The following is a 20,906-nucleotide window of genomic DNA, read 5'->3' as shown; positions in this document are numbered from 1 at the left end:
ATTAAATTGAAAAAAACAAACTGGTGTAAGTATTTCTATTCCGTCAGGTAATAAAATGATTTACTTCATTTATCCGAACGAACTCAGATTTCCAGTCACTTATAAATTACGCTATACGTTTATATCTTACAGTAAATTTTCTAAAATAAAGCGTTTGCTAAACAACAATTTTAAGTAAGATTTATCTGTCTGTTTTCATCAATACTTCAATTTGTTCTAACATGTCAGTTCTTTAGTGACTAGGCCCAGCATGGCCAGATGATTAGGATAACAGACTCGTAATCTGAGGGTTGCGGGTTCAAATCCCTATCACAAAATGTGTTCGCCGTTTGATATGACGGTCAATACCACTATTCTTTGATAAAAGAGTAGCCAAAGAGTTGGCGATGAGTGTTGATGACTAGCTGCCTTCCCTCTAGCTTTGCACTGCTAAATTAGGACAGCTAGCACAGTTAGCTCTCGTGTAGCTTAGCGCAAAGTACAAACCAAACCAATTTAAATACGACAAGAACAGTCGGTTATTGGGAAACCAACAACAGTTTGATGCTTATGTTACTACGTAAAACCATATGAATAAGAAATACGTTGAATTCAACTTTAATTTATTATCAGGAATACTGCGTGTAAACGTAAAACATATATCCATTCATTTATTTTTTGTATACATTTTCCCGCCTTAATAAGCTCAAAACGTGCAGGAAAATCTCCGTTTTAATTATATAAAAGTCCCTGTGAGAATAAATTGGGTATTTAATATGTTTCTGTTGAAAATAACTCTATGATTAATAGTATGACACAAATTTTATTGCAAAGGACAAACAGTCAACACAGATGGTTAAAAATACATACAATAATTAATATGTGTCACAATCCTTTTACAATGATGTGTTGACAACATTCATATAACTTGTAAATGAAGTGTTCCATTGTGTTAAGTCTATTTTTTATTAACTTAAACAGTGCTGTGTTTATGAAATATAATATTAAACGTTGAATAAGTCATGACACATTTAATGCTTTTCACTCCAGCTGCTGCTACTGCATAAGAAAGAAAAATATTTTCAATTATATAAATCTATCAATTTAATTTGGCGATGAATTTGCGTATATGAGTTCAAAACAGATTTAGAACCAGAATATAATCATTCATTTCCAGAAATTATTAAAACAATTTCCAGAAATCCAGAAATGAATAAGGCATCAAAAAGTCCGGAGCGAGGCAAAGAAAAATCGTAATTTCTAAACACTCCAGATTTTAAACCTAAATAACTACCTCGACGACAGTAATACATACCTAAGTTTGACATAGATTTAGAACAAATATAACAGTACCGCTAGATGGCGCCTTATGCATATCTTGAATTGACCCAACCTATATAACAAGATTAGACGACGATATTTATCTCGCCATTCATTCCCGTACTCTGTTGACATACTAGTGTGTAGATCAGCTATCAGATCGCCCGGTTACCTGGCGGACAAAGGAAACATTCTTGGGCCGTGGGAAGCCCGTAAAAATGACACTAAAGGACTGATCAGTACGACATTTCCCTGCAGGGGGTTGACGGGCACATGCAGAAAGCTGAGGAGAGCAGAGGGTGAGTTATAAACTTCGACCTCTCTATGAGGTTTCTCCACGTGATCAGGATTGAAACCAACCCTGAAGAAAGAAAAACGCGCGCGCGTGTGTGTATGTCTCATGATGTGAAATATTTTGGACGTTTTCCTGGTTTTGGGCGTGAATATTCATTTGAGTACAGCCCTAATAAATGCTTTTCTATATAAAAGTTTCAGATTTTTCTCTTACCCGTTAGCGCAATATTAGATAACAGATAACGAAGCGGCTGAGGAAGCCATGTTAGTATTCTTTGATTAAACTTATTATTTCCGTTCAGAGTGGTTATTCTAATTTGGAGAAACTGAATAAAGAATACGACTATAGAATAGCTTTATTTTGTAAATGTTCGATTTTAGTAATTACTTGTAGATATATATATATGGATATAAAGCATGAGTATTTTCTTTTCACACCTACAGTCTTTAACTGATCTCAACCAAACCTGACATGCAACCTTATTAAGGTACATTTGGATCTGACCTCCTATGTCACACCCAAGAGCCTCCATGTATTTCTCATGCTATTTCACTGGCCTCTGCCGTACTTTGAAGGCACCATTAGGATACCTTGAGGAGTGTCATAAACAGGGCTGACCTTGGGATCTTTCCCTCTATTTCTCTCCGAAAAATCGCTATGTTACGTCTTTCCAGTGTGTTGAAAAGCTGATATCTAGATAACAAGAAAAGTATCAGAAAAAACAACAACAATAAGCACTGAAAACTGATTATAATCATAACTGTGTAGAACAATTAAAGCACTATACACGGTTATTAAATTTTCTAAAAATTGCATGTTTTGTTTCTCAGAGTTTAGATTTACCTATATCAACTGTTAGTAAGACCCTTCTGACACTTTTACGAATATTTATTTACAAGATGGGTGATGTTTATGCGCTAAAAGAGAAAGATATAACCTGAAATGTTGTTTTTGTGTTAAAGTTCTTGGCGAGACCTGAAGTCTACCACAAATGGCTTACGAAAACCTTATGTACCAACGAAGTATATTTCACCATTAATAGAAGTGTCAACACGTGCAACTGCATTATCTGGTCGGTAACTGAACCACAGGTAGCATTTTCTAAACACCTCTATCATGCTAAGATGGTGGTGTAGAAGGTCACGAATTAACCCATTCAATACTCTCCATGTTTTCCAATAGACATATCTCCTCTACATTCTTCAACTTTCTTTGTCTTTCTGACCAATGATACGGCAACTTCAGTCTCTATATTACTGATTTATTTACTTCAGTCTTAAGTGCTGATATGGTAAATGAGATTTGTTTTAGTTGCTCTGAGCAATACTTAATTAGAGAGTATTATTTGTATTCTATTAATGCTCTCTAAACCAAACCAAAAGTGTTCCCATTGTTATTTTTATGATGCAACAAGCGGATATCAAAATGCCATTATAGTAATAACTGTTACTTTTATCACCTTGATGAGGCTTATTTGCTGCTCCTTCTTGGTTGCAGCACAACTTAGAAGGGTAAAACTCTTCAATAATCTACCTTTCAGATGATCAATATGTACAAACATTGTTATTCTGCAATCCTTTAGACACCAAAATCTTGAAAAGTGTTACAGCTCCTTTGTGAAGTCTTTATGTCAGCATGAATAGTATTATAGAATAAATAGACGTTTTGATTATATAAATCGTGAGCATAAGCTTTTACTGCCTTTTTACAGACCTTCTATAACTTATATTGGTATACGTGTCATGCTTGCAACAATTATGCGAGAAATATACGCAGTTTTTTTTACGCACACTGCGCCATTCTGGATCTTTCCAGTACATTCACTACACCAGCGGTGCTGTATATATCAGGACTCAAAGGGGCAAGACAAAGCTTATTTTAAAATTCAAGTTTTCTAAGAGCTATAGAGCATTTAGTCAAAATGCTCATATAAAAGTGACTACAAATCTCTTCGAGGTTAAATAACCAAATATTGCAGCGTTGTGATGTTTGCGCGCGTTGCAGGATGCTGTGTGTGATTGTCTCGATATTTAAGGATGTGGATCTAAGTGGTTCTGCTCGTCCCACTTGGTGGGAAGACAATTTCTCTCCTAAATGTCTCATGCTTAGCATTGTACAGTCTATGTTATTTTTTTTCTATTTTACTATTGCAAAGTTAATTATTTGAACTAGCTGTACTTTCTCTTCCATGGAAAGTTTTCGTTTGTTATATAAGCACAAAGCTACATAATGAGCTGTCTGTACTTTCCCCTCCACGGGTATCGAAATCCGGAAGTTTCTACAAGTGTAAATCTGCGGACGTGGATTGTCTAGTGGCATAGTTGTGCCACTAGGAGGGTGGGGCATGGTAAGAGTTTTGTAATATATATTTACCTGTACGTAGCGTAAAATCCTTTAATTAATAAAAACAGTTCATCCAGTCTCACTCGCATTTCTGACTGCAGGTTAGTTACCTGAGGAACTTTAACATTTATTTTCAATTGTATCCATCTTAAAGAAGCCTGTATTTTTTTTTTATCTGGCTCATATAGTTCTGCAAGAAGATATTACTACTTTCTTCATGAGTTCTAAAACATTTATCATTCAACTCTTTTATCTTATGTAGTTCAAGCACACACCCATTTGATACGCTTTTCAAAATTTTTGCAAGTTTACAAACCTAGTTAGTATACTGAGGTCTAGCATATCAAATTTCTGAAAGAAATTGTCGCGTAATGCTTACCTACTTCCATTTGTATTTTGCTAGAATTCAGAGATAGCTTTTTGATGTTGTTCTCTGCACTTCTCTTTACCTGGGTACATACTTTACTGGCCTCACTCTTATCTTTTCTAACTTAATCCACATCTTCTGTCTGGGTTTATTGTGACCACAACATTTACTTTTCTGACACATTCATATATTTGTCAATATTCTGCTATATTTATTCTTGATGGCTTGGAATGTTGTTCTTTATTGGAAGCCAGTAGTCTTAATAGGTTTCTGAGATAGTTCTTTCTTGGCTATACGCATTATTATGGGTTTATGGTCACTGACCATTAAAGACAACAGCTTCCACCATTATTCAGAAAATGCGATAGGCACTACAAAGGGAAGGTCTATTGTTGAGGATAAGAGTCTATCTTTTATATTCTTCTAAAACCATTAATATTGTTTAAAATGTAGCTGACGTTTCAATGCCTCTTACAACAATCTTTCGTCCGCGTTTCGGTCAGTATCCAGTTGTATTGATGACTTTTGTATCAGTCTTCACGAAAGGACTTATGAAATTGATGCAGCTCTTTTCTTTCTCATAATGTCACTAAGATATACAACGTAACCAAGACCTTACCAATGACTGGTTGACAACAGTCTCCGCTGCAGCTGTGTTTTCTGGAGTAGGAACTTGGCAACATTTAACGTTGTCATCTACAAGAATGAGAAATGTTGTTTTGTTTTCATCTACTATCACTCGTTTAAGATATACTTTGATGTCTATAATAAATGACGGTAGCTTTATTTCTCGCGCACCGTTGTGACATCTATTCAGCCAATAGCTTTTCAGCGGTCACTCTTCTCAGCTTGTGGCTAAAAGCGTCCCAAGAAATTATCATAACATATTTCTTATTCATTCTCACCATTTTATTTAAGTTCTTGTTTTGTCCTCCCTACTGGTCCTCTTTTAAATGTGTACCTCTGAGCACGTTTGTAGGTGTTCAGTGCAGGTTGCTTGAACCTAAAGTTTAATATTCATATTGCTGTCGATGGCTCTGTCCGCAGCTAAGATCGGACAGGGAGAAATGAATTTCCCTGGTAATGTTAGGGTTGGATCGAGTGATGCTTTCCATTGGACTCACTATTCTTTCACTGTCAGCACTTGAGACTACTTTTCATTGTGAAGGTCATCAGGTTGGAGTTGTACCTAAATCGTATGAAACTCACGTAATTTAGAGCCATTCTGTTCCCTACGTATAACAATTTACATTACCATACCATAACTGAAGCCTACCAGTATTTTAGTTACTATACGCTGTATTATATGCCTTTTACGACGCAGTTTTTCTTTAAAAATACCTTGAAAAATCCTCATGCGTCTTCCAAGACAAAAGTGATTGGTTAAGACAAGAGGTTAATTTCGGGTCTACTTAAAATGGCTTCTTCTATTGATCATAATCTCATTACTTACCACTTACAAGTATTTTCAATAGCATAAAACATTTAATTTAATTAATATTGTTGATATACTGTTAAGAATATGATGTATTTGACTGTATTTACTCGGTAGGTTGAAAACAAAGTCAAGATTATATCAAAGTGTTGGTTGCTCAGTCAAATATTTTTTTCTTAGAATTGTCTTTCTTAACTTAGGGTGCGTCTTCCACGATGTTTGTTTGTTTGTTTTTGAATTTCACACAAAGCTACTCGAGGGCTATCTGTGCTAGCAGTCCCTAATTTAGCAGTGTAAGACTAGACGGAAGGCAACTAGTCATCACCACCCACCGCCAACTCTTGGGCTACTTTTTTACCAACGAATACTCAGATTGACTGTCACATTATAACGCCCCCCACGGCTGGAAGGGCGAGCATGTTTGGCGCGATCGGGATGCGAATCCTTGACACTCAGATTACGACTCGCACGCCTTAACGCGCTTGGCCATGTTGGGCTCTTCCACGATGTAGGGTCTTACGAAGCGTAAAATACGGTAATTAATTGTTTACTGTTATGTTTTACTTTATTTTTCCCTCTTCTGCAGTAAATCACTTTTTGTATTAATGTTTTAACAATTCTGATGCCCTCGCTAGTACAACGGTAAGTCTACGGACTTACAAAGCTAAAATCAAGGGTTCGATTCCCCCAGTGGGCTCAGCAGATAGGCCGATGTAACGTTGCTATAAGAAACACACAAACAATTCTGATCAGGTCTACTTATTTATCCTCTAACGTAGTGGCTAGACACTATATAAAAAGGGAAAGTAAGTCTAGTTTTGTATTTAACAGCAATTTGACACAAAATTTCACAACCTAAGTAAGCTGGTCCAACTTAACTATTTCATTTTTAAAACAATTCGAAATGAATTAAAATATTTATAAACATTTAGGAAGAGAAAAGAACACACAAAATTCCGGTTTTTATTTTCACTATCAATTCGCTCCCACCCCCAAATTGTTTAGCGTTAAATCTATAGGCTTACTTCGCTAAACATTTGGTTTCGATACCCATGGTGGACAGAGCATTAATAGTTTATTATATAGTTTTACGCTTAACAGCAACCAAACTATTCTTCATTCATTCTAGAAATCTTTGGATAATACACTTCACAGTAAATTTCAAATATTGAATAATAGAGAGTTATAAGATCTCCCACCCCAGTGGCTCAGCGGTATGTCTGAGGACGTACAACGCTAAAAACCGGGTTTCGATACCCGTGGTGAGCAGCGCACGGATAGCTCATTGTCTAGCTTTATGCTTCATTCGACAACAACAATAGTTATAAGATGTCAAATAATTAAAGTTGCCTAATAGATATTACAGTTATATCAACACTGTTTTTGTATTTATTATATAAAAGTCCGTGGTTACTTGTTGGTTCATATACCAAACAAGCATTAATATCATTAAACGTATTTTACAAGTACATAGGAAGTTCTTATGATGATGTGTTTGTTTGTTTAGGGTAATCGTGAAAGGCTACACAAAGAACGACTTGCGCATAGACTTTCATGATTTTGGAATTATAGACTAAAGAGAGAGTAGCTAGTGAACGGTGTCCACAGACAATTTCAGGGCTACGATTTTTATCTAATAAAGCTATAGCATGTGTCCGTCACTTTTATAGCACACTGATGGCTCCAAAGTGCGAAAAGTGTTTTAACAATAGTGGATTCGTAGACCGTTTACTTTAACTTTTTGTTTGTTTGTTTGTTTGTTTTGGAATTTCTCACAAAGCTACTCGAGGGCTATCTGTGCTAGCCGTCCCTAATTTAGCAGTGTAAGACTAGAGGGAAGGCAGCTAGTCATCACTACCCACCGCCAACTCTTTTACCAACGAAAAGTGGGATTGACCGTCACGTTATAACGCCCCCACGGCTGGGAGGGCGAGCATGTTTGGCGCAACGCGGGCGCGAAGCCGCGACCCTCCGATTACGAGTCGCGCTCCTTACGCGCTTGGCCATGCCTGGCCTATTTACTTTAACAACCTAGTGTCATTATTATCAAAAGGTGTAGAGAAAATGGGCAGAATAACATAATTTATGCCCTTGCATCTGAGGAAAATCAGCAGGGCGATTGTTTGTTTAGTTGTTAAATGTTAAGCACAAAGCTACACAATGGACTACTGCGTTGTGACGACAACAGGCGTTGAAACCCGATTTTTAGTGTTATAAGCCTTTAAATTTACTGTTATGAAGGAATAGGAAAAGAGCAGTGTGAGCTTGTGGATTTGCAGAATTTTCAGGCCTTGGTGTGGTCTGGTGGTTAGAGCGCAATATAAGGGTCGCGGGTTCGAATCCAGTCCCCAAACATGCTTGCCTTTTTTTTTAGATATAATTATTAAATCTACCGCACATATGTCTGTGCGTTTTATAATGTAACAACAATGCAGTAAGCGAGCAACAGGCAAAGAAGGTACAATAGAATTGGTGAATTGTCAAGCTGTAGACTAGACAAAGTAGGTAGAATAGAATTAGTTAAGTGTCAAGTTGTGAAGTACACAAAGAAGGTACAATAGAATTGGTGAATTGTCAAGCTGTAGACTAGACAAAGTAGGTAGAATAGAATTAGTTAAGTGTCAAGTTGTGAAGTACACAAAAGAAGGTACAATAGAATTGGTGAATTGTCAAGCTGTAGACTAGACAAAGTAGGTAGAATAGAATTAGTTAAGTGTCAAGTTGTGAAGTACACAAAGAAGGTACAATAGAATTGGTGAATTGTCAAGCTGTAGACTAGACAAAGTAGGTAGAATAGAATTAGTTAAGTGTCAAGTTGTGAAGTACACAAAGAAGGTACAATAGAATTGGTGAATTGCCAAGCTGTAGACTAGACAAAGTAGGTAGAATAGAATTAGTTAAGTGTCAAGTTGTGAAGTACACAAAGAAGGTACAATAGAATTGGTGAATTGCCAAGCTGTAGACTAGACAAAGTAGGTAGAATAGAATTAGTTAAGTGTCAAGTTGTGAAGTACACAAAGAAGGTACAATAGAATTGGTGAATTGCCAAGCTGTAGACTAGACAAAGTAGGTAGAATAGAATTAGTTAAGTGTCAAGTTGTGAAGTACACAAAGAAGGTACAATAGAATTGGTGAATTGCCAAGCTGTAGACTAGACAAAGTAGGTAGAATAGAATTAGTTAAGTGTCAAGTTGTGAAGTACACAAAGAAGGTACAATAGAATTGGTGAATTGTCAAGCTGTAGACTAGACAAAGTAGGTAGAATAGAATTAGTTAAGTGTCAAGTTGTGAAGTACACAAAGAAGGTACAATAGAATTGGTGAATTGCCAAGCTGTAGACTAGACAAAGTAGGTAGAATAGAATTAGTTAAGTGTCAAGTTGTGAAGTACATAAAGAAGATATAATAGAATTAGTTAAGTGTCAAGTTGTGAAGTACACAAGGCGACAATTTCAATCACCAACTTATCCCACGAGAAATCTTGAAACTGTGTTATCAGGTGGCCATGATATTGGTTGCGATCACAACGATGGGTAAATAGTTTTCTCATATGAAACACTTCATACGTTTACAAGTAAAAGAAAACAATAATTAGTAAATTACTATTTTTGTGCATACTATGTTGTATGAAAACTAGATGCTCTTAACGCAGAGTCCCTGAAAGTATTGTGTTTCTAGAGTAAACCAAAATTAAAAGTAAAGAATGTTTTTATTTCTTGCTTTAAAGTTCTTATGTCACGCCGTTTTATATCTTACAGAATGCATAATTCTCCTTGTAATCCACACCGTGTGCATATTTTACTGACGTCACGACAGTTTAACGTAATTTTAGTGTCTACTGACTGACTGAATAACAAAGGACTACTATATAGAAGTTGGAGTGGTTAAAACAGGTGACCTCTCCAGTCGGTCTTAATTCCTTTACGTGAAAATAATAACAACGTAATTTTCACTGAAAATAATTTTAAATATAGAAAACTGCGTAAGTATAGCAAAACGCTTTTAAAAATATGTTATTATTTCTTTTCTTGCTACATTTTTAGCTACTGAATTTTAACGAGTGTCTCTGTACAATATTTACATTTCTCTGTTCTGTAGTCTGAAAATACTGCGTTAATTTTCTTTATACGAACCATCTCTACTAAAACTGATAACTTTCTTTTATTTTGTTCTTGAGCGTAAGACGACCGTTACACTTTAACGTTTCAGGGTCTTTTTATTTCACGTTGAGCTACACGAGGGCTATCTGAGATAGTCGTCTCTAATTTAGCAGTGTAAGATTAGAGGGAAGGCAACTAGTCATCACCACCCACTGCCAACTCTTGGGCTACTCTATTATCAACAAATAGTGAGATTGACCGTTACATTATAACGCCCCACGGCTGAAAGGGCGATCATGTTTGGTGTTACGGGGATTTTGAATTCGGGACCCTGGAATTACGAGTCGAGCGCCTTAACCACCTGGCCATGCCGGGCCTGTGAAGGTATTTTATATCTGAAAGTTGCCTTCACCGAAATTATGATAGTTAACCCTTAAAAAGTGGGAATGTTGTGCACCAGCATCACTTGATGGTAACCACTGTTTAAGGGTAAAAGACCAGGAAATAACATGAGTAACAAATTAATTTGTTTTAATAATCAGGCGTACCTCACTGACTAGGCATGTAGACACGAAACTGTAGAAAATAACATAAATTCATTGTTATGCTTTATTTAGACCGGCGGGATGTGGCTTGGTGGTTAGAGTTAATTCAAAGGTTCAAAGTTCACGTCACGTTGCCCAAGTATAGACTTTGAAGACGTGGGTGTACTGTATGAATGATAGTCAATTAACTCTATTTGCTGAGACAAGAGTAGCCGAGGAGCTGACCAGCTTAAATTGTATTCTCTTTACTGTAGTCTGTCGGTTCAGAATTAGAGACAAATATGACGCTTTGATGCATCATTAAAACATATTTTGAACTTTGTTTTCAAAGTTGTAACACGATTTTTAAAAAAGAATAATAGTCTTGTGTAATTCAATTCATTAGAATGAAAAACAAACTGAAGACTTGGATTTAATTTTTATATTTTAATACTTGACTACATCTGTGGGGAAAGATTGTTGAATAATTAGAAAACAAATTGTTTGTTTTTGAATTTCGCGCAAAGCTACACAAGGGCTGTCTGCGCTATCCGTCCCTAAATTAGCAGTGTAAAACTAGAGGGAAGGCAGCTAGTCATCACCACCAACTGCCAACTCTTGGGCTATTCTTTTACCAACGATTAGTGGGATTGACCGTCACATTACAATGCTCCCATGGCTGAAAGGCGAGCATGATTTTGGTGCGACGGGGATTTGAACCAGCGATCCTCAGATTACGAGTCGAACGCTTTAACCCACCTGGCTAAGCCGGGCCAATTAGAAAACAAACAGTTTTTTTTTAAGTTGTCAACAAATGAGAACATTTTACAAACTATTATAAAGTATCAACTAGTTCAGTTTCAACTTAACTGGATGGTCTTCTCTATAAAATCAAATCAAATGCTTTGTGATAAATCTAGACAATCAGAGAAAAGCTTACATTTTGGTTGTTTTTCGTTAAGCACAACGCTATACAATGAGCTATCTCTGCTCTGCTCACCACGGGTGTATAAAACATGAATTAAAACTTGTAAATTCGCAGATACTCCGTTGTGTCACTGAGTGGCTTGTATTTTGTAAATTGTTTCTTTACACATGTCACATTTTATAACGTATTGAATGTTATAAGTAACGAATTATAAGATAGAAATGTATACTTATATTATTATTAATGTGCGTATTTTTAGGTTTTCTGTCCACCGATAGGAAACAATGAACAGAATTATGTTAACATCCAATACCTAAGTCGTGCTTACAAAGAAACGTGTTTGTTTTAAATTTCGCGCAAAGCTACAAGAGGACTATTTACACTAGCCGCCCTCGTTTTGCAGTGTAAGACAACAGAGGAGTCACATTTTTACGCCTCCACGGTTGAAAAGGCGAGCATCTTTAGTGTTACAAGGATTCGAACCCGCGACCCTCAGATTAAGAGTCGAGTACCACGACCACCTGGCCATGCCATGCCAAGAAACGTGTTCATGTCGGTTATTTTATATCGAATTAAACTTTCAGAACTTGCGGTCAATCCCATTATTTGTTGGTAAAAGAGTAGCCCAAGAGTTGGCGGTGGGTGGTGATGACTAGCTGCCTTCCCTCTAGTTTTACACTGCTAAATTAGGGACGGCTAGCACAGATAGCTCTCGAGTAGCTTTGTGCGAAATTCAAAAACAAACAAACAAACAAACAAACAAATCAAAACTGTAATTAGCTCTAAATTCGGCCAAGAGATGACAGAGATATGAGCTAATCATTTGTACTCGAAAAAACAAGAACAACTCAGAGACGTTCTATGAGCCGTTCAGCCGCGGCTAAAAACATAAATCTTTTATAACTGTCACCATAATTTGGATAGTTTTCAGTTTGAGTGAAGGTAGAAAGTAATATGTACTTACGCGTGCAAAAGTAGCCAGTTAAAAAACTTGGAATTAAGATACATCAGTATGTATAGAGTCAACTGCCTCAAACTCTGTGTGCAAGAACTATTGTGTAAAACCACAGAGCAACCACGACTATAATCATATAAAGCAGGCGTTAGTTTACAAGCTGAATTAACTTGGTTAATTTTCAGCCTCAGATTATGAATTGGTAACTGACTCTCTTTCATCTGAAGGCTTTGTTCATCACTGGCTCTCGTTAAAATCAGAAACAAGACTTAATTTTTTTGTCTTTGTTAATGTTTCTTTGCTTACAACAAGAAAAGGTAAACCGATAAACTGCACGTGACATAATTACTGAAGAAATACTGGCAACGGCATGTAAGTTGTACATTCTGATGCATTCTTAAATGTAAGATAAATAGTTGTTTGATAACATACAAAGAATGCTTACAGATACATGTCAAGGTTATAAAACGTCAATTTTAGAATCAAAGCTCACATTTGAAAAGTTTACTAAAGCTCCATTTGTTCATATCGTCTTTACTAAAGCTCCATTTGGTCATATAGTCACATAATACTCAATAATATAAGTAAGCAAACCATTTTGCAAAAAAAAAAAATTGGATTTTGTCAAAATCTTAAGATTTTATATGAACAACAGACTAGGTCAGATTTTGTATGAACAATAGACTAGGACTTTACTAAAGTCACTTTCAACACCGTTGGTATATAAGTTGTAAAACAACTGAAATAGAGGTTTGTAATTTGTGTATGTGTGCTTTAACCTTTACATTTAAAGTTACCATCAATCACAATTATAAACTCCTGTGTTTAGAAATATTGTTCCCTGCTAGTACAGCGGGAAGTCTACGGAATTGCAACGCTAAAATCAGGGGCTCGATTCCCCTCGGTGGACTCAACAGATAGCTCGATGTCGCTTTGCTGTAAGAAAACAAACACACTAGATATATCTCTGGTATTCAGCAATAAGTTTAATAACACTTTTACGATTCATGTAAACATACTTCAGAACGTGAACAACATCGTCGACCTATTTTAGTATTACTTGAAACTACGTATTTATTAAATATGTATTATAGTTAGAAACTTATGTGACAATTTTAAGGGCGTATGGAAGTAGTGAGTTTTACTGTCTTCCAGGTTATTACACAACCAACGTCTGTGAAGAAAAAAAGACATCATCTATTCACTAGTCAATATTGTACTATTGATTGTCGCATTCTTACTAGAGTGTACTCAGCTACGCAGATCGACAAGCAGTGGGGCACGGATTTCAAGAACTGCACGTGCTGTTGTTAACTTGAGTTTACATTGATTGTATCTTCCCTGTAAGAGCTTGAGTTAATTAGTAGAATCTTTCTGTCGGCATGAAGATCTTCCCGGAGACGCTTCTAACAATGATAAAGTCGTCGTACACAGAAATACATAATAAAAGAAAACCCTTAAATGACAGCTGTTATAGTTATGAGGAAATAGGAATGAATGAAAATGTCAAATGAGTCGAGTATGCGTGTTACTGTTGTTCTCATTAGACAGAAAGTTTAAAGAGTGTATATTTTGAGCTACTTTGTGAGAAGTGTTTGGAACGCACCGTGCTATATGTATATATGAATAAATAATAATGAATTATTTGAAAATAGCGAAACTAGTTATTTAAATAATCGAATAATGTAAAGTTACAATCTAATGAATTTGATGGTTAGAAGAAAACTACGTTATATGTTAATTGCATTGGTGTGTATACGTAGGTATGTGCGTACGGTCCTTGTCACAGTTGTTACAGGACTTAACGCCCAACACTTGTAGTTAGTGTGCTTTGGATGAACGTTCCTTTCTAAAAAAAGCAGACGCAGTCAGTCGATAATTCAGTGCAGTGTATTAAGAACTACTGTACCGCCACACAATAACAATCCTCTCGCACTAACATAACTGGAATTTTAAGAACTTACAAGTGAAAGCATAAAAGGTAAAACTTGAAAGTCAAGTGTAACATCGGCACAGCTGACAAATTGACAAACGACGATGGTCATTAATCAACACTATGTAATAAATATCACAACAGTGTCAAACTAAGGATATAAAGTGTAAACTTCGTGTTATTCAAACTATTTACTATAATCTTCCAGAAAATTCATAGACGCAACAACAAGGTAAGGAAAGTTATTGTGAAACAATTCTCACTGTCTAAATATTCAGTGGACAAATTTATAAAATCAATGAAATACTTTACAATTTTAAGTATAAGCGTATTAAAACATGGCGTTAGTTTATGGTAAAATAATTTACTATCTTAGACAGACCGTCGTTACATGCGTAGTGAGAGGAACCCGCTGTTATATCACACAACACAGTATTTGAGTTTAGAATAATCTTTGTTCAGTTACGCATTTCTGTTCATGTCAGACAAACACAAGCGTTCTCTTTGTAGATATTTTAAATAGAGTTAAAACGCGAGTTAAACGTTTTGCAATTACTTTATGAATTACAGGTTCGGTTGAAGATATACGTTCAAGAGTCGAAACTGTCTAGTTTAATGTTACGAGTCTTAAATTTACCAAGGTTGTTACAACATGCATCTGTTTATAGTTGTTGATAACTACTGCAATATGAATTGTAAGAACGAAAGTCATTAAATACTGATTACTCTCACTTCTGTTTAGTAGTCATTGTTACTAGGTGATACCTCAAGACAAATAATAAGGCAGTTAGGACCAATTACAGTTCTCCTAAGTCCCTTCAGAGTTCTAGCAATCACATAGCGAAATAAACGTAAGGATATTATTATGTTTATTTGAAGAAGAAAGTATGAATCAGTAGGGTGTAGGTAACGTACAGTTGTGAGATAGTGTAGTTAAAGTACAATTGAGATAAGAATTTGAATAATTTACAATAAATTAACCATGAACGTTAAAGTAAATAATAAAAACAGCATGAAATCTCACAAATCTCTACAATGGAATTTTGCACTCATCACTTTACATATATTAGTCTTCTAGTGCACCCTTTAATAATCTTTCTATGCGAATTTCCTTCATGTAGAAGCTGCGATATATTATTCCAACCTAAATCTAACCGTGGTGGTATTACTACGTCGGTAGAAGCTAAACATTTCGATCGTAGTAACAGACTCTTTCTTTATCTGCAGTAACAATACACTGCGCTAGTATATACATATATAAAGTGTTCAATTTTTTACCCTTAAATGCGTTGAAGTTACAACAGTGATGCTGGTTTCTTTCTTTATCTTGTGAATGTAAGCACGTTTTGGGCACGTAAAGTGTAAACCTATTTCCTTTCATTCTTTCAATCACGAGATTTTGTCAACACAAATATCAATATGGCTTGCTTATTGAGTTTTATTGAAAGGAAAAAAGTAGACGTGTTTCCTTTAAACGTTTCAACCGTTAAGCTTTGGAAGATTACATTTATTACAAGTAATTTGTTGAGCATTTATCAACTAAAATTTATTTCTTACAAGAACTTAACGCTGATTATAATTCAATCTGCCATCCACACCGATCACTATTTAATTTATATTCACGTTGGTTTAATTTGCTCTGAAAATTATATCTTAGTAAACAATTCTAGTTATCCTGATCAGAGAAAAACGTGCAGACCTAAATAACATAAGAACTGAAAACCCAAAGTCCCGTAACTGCACTCTCTTTATCTTTCATTTCAATTTCAACACTTTGTTTTTATAGACCCGATGAAAAGCTATAACCGAGTGATTAAATATCAAATACTTTATAATTAATTTAATGTTTGTTTGTTTTGAATTTCGGGCAAAGTTACACGAGGGCTATCTGTTATAGCCGTCCCTAATTTTGCAGTGCAAGACTAGAGAGAAGGCAGCTAGTCATTACCACCCGCCGTTAGCTCTTGAGCTACTCTTTTACTAACGAATAGTGGGGTTGACAGTCCTATTATAAGGCCCCAACGGCTGAAAGGCGAAGAATGTTTGGTGAGATTCGGATTCGAACCCGCGACCTTCAGATTACGAGTCGAACGTCTTAACTCACCCGGTTATGCCAGGCCCTAATTAGTTTAAATATCAGACACTTAAACACGACTATGACAACAGTAAATGATAATAATATTATAAAACAGCGAGAAAAACGAGTTTAAAATGTTCATATTAATTAGCTAAACGTAATAGAAATAGCGTGAAAGTAAACACTACAAAAAATTCAAACTTCTATAAAAATACATAAAAAGTGAGGTAGTGAAACCATTATACTTGGGAACATCCTGTTTCTAGTTTTTGACAAACATATATTAACAGTCACTACAAAAACAACAGAAGGTAATACAGGTCTGTAATTATTTTATTTCGCTGAAATTTGACCCGGCATGGAAAAGTGTGTTAAGGCGTTCGACTCGTAATCCGAGGGTCGCGGGTTCGAATCCCCGTGGCACCAAACATGGTCGCCCTTTCAGCCGTGGGGGCGATATAATGTGACGTTCAATTCCATTATTCGTTGGTAAAAGAGTAGCCCATGAGTTGGCGGTGGGTGGTGATGACTAGCTGCCTTCCCTTTAGTGTTACACTGCTAAATTAGGGACGGCTAGCGCAGATAGCCCTCGAGTAGCTTTGCGCGAAATTCAAAACAAACAAACCTTCTTTGAAATTTTTACACGTTTTAGTTAATTTCTATATGATGAATCTGAAAATGATCTCCACTTTTCTCCACCACTTCATATGTACTTTTACATAAGTGAATTATTTTCATTGAAATTGGGTTACATTTTGTTATGCTTAAAGTGTTAGAAGCTACTTGCTTTAGATTCCTTTAGACGAGTCGCGCCACCAATGATTTTAGAACCCACGAGAAGCACACCGCTAATATACAAACGATTAACAGGTCGCGAGGAGTGACGTTGCTGGATAGTATTTGTTTCTGTGTGTACTTTGATAATATTTTATTCTTTTCGATATTATTTTATCACCACTATGACAATAAGAGGTTGTATAAATGACCAAAACATATTCTGTTATATTTGTATAAATATAGTAAGAGTATCTAGTCCTTCACCGATTTGTAAAAATTTCTTACGTGGAAGAAAAAAAAGAATTTTATTTTCGAAATCTGCGTAGAAGTAAATTAAGATAAATTTTTCGTTTTCACTTTCTAACGACCTTTACTTTCCATACTTTCTAATAACCCCTACATTCCATACTAACTTTATTGAAGGTATTATTTTGTTAAATTAAAGCTTAACAAGACACCATCTACAGTGTGAACAAAACCAAAAGACCAGCAGTAAGTCACGTGACGCTCTTTAAAATTGTTATGCTACTTTCTTTCTTAATTTCTTTGCTCAAAATGTCTCAGAAATGTTCAGGTTCTTCTTTGTTCTTCTCCTTGTCCTTACAAATGCATAGTTATGGTTTGTTAAATATTCACTTTATCCTTATAAATGCTAAGATTATGGTTTATTCGTTCTTCTCCTTGTCTTTACAAATGCTCAGAATATGGTTCATTCGTTCTTCCCTTTATCATTACAAATGTTCAGGTTATGGTTTATTCTTTGTACACCTTGTCTTTATAAATGATCGGGTCACAGTTTATTTGCACTATACATCAAAATAATTTTTACTGGAATGCTCACGAATTCTCTTGTAAAGTAATAGAGCCAATCCAGTCTCTTACTAATGTTTTATTACATACATTCCAAGTCTTCTCTTCTAATATTTTCAGTTCGTCACTTTCTTTCGCAATATTTTCATAATCTCCTTTTGTTGTATTACATTCTCTAAAACAGCGTTACAGAATAACATTTAATTATGATTACGTGTAACAATGTAACTGAGTTATATCACAGTTTAACAGAATGGTGCAAATGTAATTAACGTTATGTACATATTGTAATCATTATTATAGATATATTTAAGAAAGCTCCAACTAATTTTCAAATATTATTTTAGGACTACAAACAGAAAATCTACACGTGATTGACTGAGGCAAATTGATTTTTGCGTAACATTATAATGTTTTAGGTCTGGACAAAGAATTGGTTAGTTAGATTAGTCAGCTTATATAATTAACAAGATGAGTTATTTCAAGTACCAGCTACGTAGGTATAAATTGTATTTTTATATACTTCTTATATCTAACCATCTGAGACCAAATAAGAAAATATATAACAATAAAGACGATTTTTTTCTGTATTATCAAATAATTAGAAATCACATAAATGCTTCCACAAAATACACTTAAAGAAGTTCTAATTATTTAATGGTCCTAACTATGACGAATACTAAAAACAAAGTATACTTTAAAGCCCATTGTTCTGTTTTTTTACGAGCTGAAGACAACAAGAACTTCGCTGACGCCCTTATCCTCTAGAGAGATGCTAACTAGAGATATTGTGGACCTCACAAGGTATGGGCGGCAACACAAGACACCATCACTTTGGCAATTATAATATTATGTGGACAGAACAAATGTGACGGATTAAGTATCATATGTCTGTTGTAATATCGATGTTTGTTTAAGTTAAATTTACATTTAGAAAAGTACATAACTTATACTGTTAATAATCAGTATTGCGAATTTTTAGCCTATTCAGTAAAATTGTAGAAGATTTGCGATTGTAAGAATCAACAATATATATGTGAACGTAAGTACTAGTGTATCATCTATAATCTTCTGGAGGCTGAAATTTCTAGGAATAATCCTTACATCGGGACATAATATATATTATTAGTGTGCTATAGTTGGTGTACTATAAACCTCAGCTTATTAATCGGGAACTTCGGATATTTAACCAGGAAGGTTTTTAGATCTCGAACATAATACATCACTTAACTTCAGTGGATTCACGCCGAAAATTAGTATGTTTACCAAGACTTTATACAGCTTCAGCGGTGGGCCCGGCATGGCTAAGTGTGTTAAGGCGTTCGACTCCCAGTCGTACCAAAGATGCTTGCCCTTCCAGCCGTGGGGGCGTTATAATGTGACGGTCAATCCCACTATTCGTTGGTAAAAGAGTAGCCCAAGAGTTGGCGGTGGGTGGTGATGACTAGCTGCATTCCCTCTAGTCTTACATTGCTAAATTAGGGACGGCTAGCATAGATAGCCTTCGAGTAGCTTTGTGCAAAACTCAAAACAAACAAACAAGCTTCAGCGGTGAAAAACTCGAATTGTAAGCAACGAAGAACGCAGAACTGTCTAGCTCCCTGCTAACCAAGCTGTATCTACGTCGATTCACGATTAATTTGCTCATCATAAGACACCAATGACGTCCTAGAGCAAAAAGAGACTCAATGTTGTTTGTAACTTTGTAAAACATTTGTACACAAAACATTATTTGTATTCACAATTATTGCAAATTGTGTTATAATTTGTATATTAAAATATATTTGTATTAAAAAAATAAAAGTGTGAGTATCAGTCTTGCTAGCAAGTGTCATAAATTGAATACATATCGATATTTATTTAACTTATAAATCTAAATTACGAGTTAATTCACTTTTAGTCTATTAGAAACTGTAATACGTAACACACACAAAAGATACAGTAAACAAGCGAAAAATCAAAGTTATATGTAATAAAATAAACTGTTAGTTTATATATAAATTAATTTCTTATAATGCAAGTGAATCTACTGCTTGATATATATTTAAACGTTTAATTAAACAGCTCATTCTACTTAAAATATATTTGCTGTTTGTAATACTTTCGAAATTCCATCTTCTATATTTGTGTTTCTACAACAGGCTGTAGAAGTCTATTCAACCAAATTTCGTCATGAGATATAATGTAATTCAGTTTTCAAGACGCGACTTATACATGCATTTATCTGATTGTCACAAAGAATTGGCTTATAAACTTCTACTGATCGTAGAACGAAGCCACAATGAGCTATGTGTTGTCTCTACCGCGGGGAACCGAACCCCAAATGTTAACTCTGTAAGTCCTTAGACTTAACGCTGTCCAACTGGGGGATCTGATTATATCATGTATTATATGTAAATCTATACAAATTTCTATAGTGAGAACTGATTATTTGAAATTACTCATATCATTGCATTTATCATTTCTATTCCTTACCTTATTACTCTCTGTCTCACCTCTAAATCTTTTTACTTCTTGTAACGTATACGTAAAGCATACAGTAAAACCTGTTAATCAGTTTTAGTTTCGTTCTACAACTGCGTAACGATGTTTTAGCGCCGACGACAAAGAGAGCTTTTGTCGCGTCAAGTCACATACCAGCACTGGCACGACTCATTCTGATGTTTCAAAACACAAACACACACTGAAACTTTATCTCTCCAAACCTTTTTACAACAAACATGACTTATCGAGAGAATCAGACCATTCAAACATACATCACCTCCAAGTAGGTCCTTCCCCCACTTCCAACCCACGTGGGTCTCTTGTCTCCACTCTTTTGATGACATCACGAGCTCCTCGTGGATTAGATATCCAGTTCTGATGATGTCCAGACCCAAGAATTCTTCATCATACGAGCACGTGATATAATAGAAGGAAAAGAAGGAACTAAGCTAACAGCTCTTAACTAACGTTATCGTCCGGATATCCTACGTGTATTTGGTGGTCATATAATCGTAAAGAAGGATTTGCTGTACGTTTATTTTTTGTTAGGTAAATCTTAGAATTATTAGAGTAATTAATT

General features: G+C 35.4%; 1 long non-coding RNA gene across 1 annotated transcript; it reads right to left on the bottom strand.

Annotated features, from left to right (window-relative positions):
- Positions 1-782: 782 nt before the first annotated feature.
- On the bottom strand, positions 783-20,680 carry LOC143252048 (uncharacterized). The gene is made up of 2 exons (XR_013028801.1): positions 20,318-20,680; positions 783-2,287 (listed from the first exon to the last, which is right to left on the bottom strand). It is a non-coding gene; the product is annotated as an uncharacterized LOC143252048 (long non-coding RNA).
- Positions 20,681-20,906: the final 226 nt, after the last annotated feature.

The sequence above is a fragment of the Tachypleus tridentatus genome, chromosome 6 (assembly GCF_004210375.1).
Source record: "Tachypleus tridentatus isolate NWPU-2018 chromosome 6, ASM421037v1, whole genome shotgun sequence".
NCBI classification, from domain to species: Eukaryota; Metazoa; Arthropoda; class Merostomata; order Xiphosura; family Limulidae; genus Tachypleus; species Tachypleus tridentatus.
Note: the sequence above shows the minus strand (reverse complement) of the source record. Positions and strands in the feature narration are given on the sequence as shown.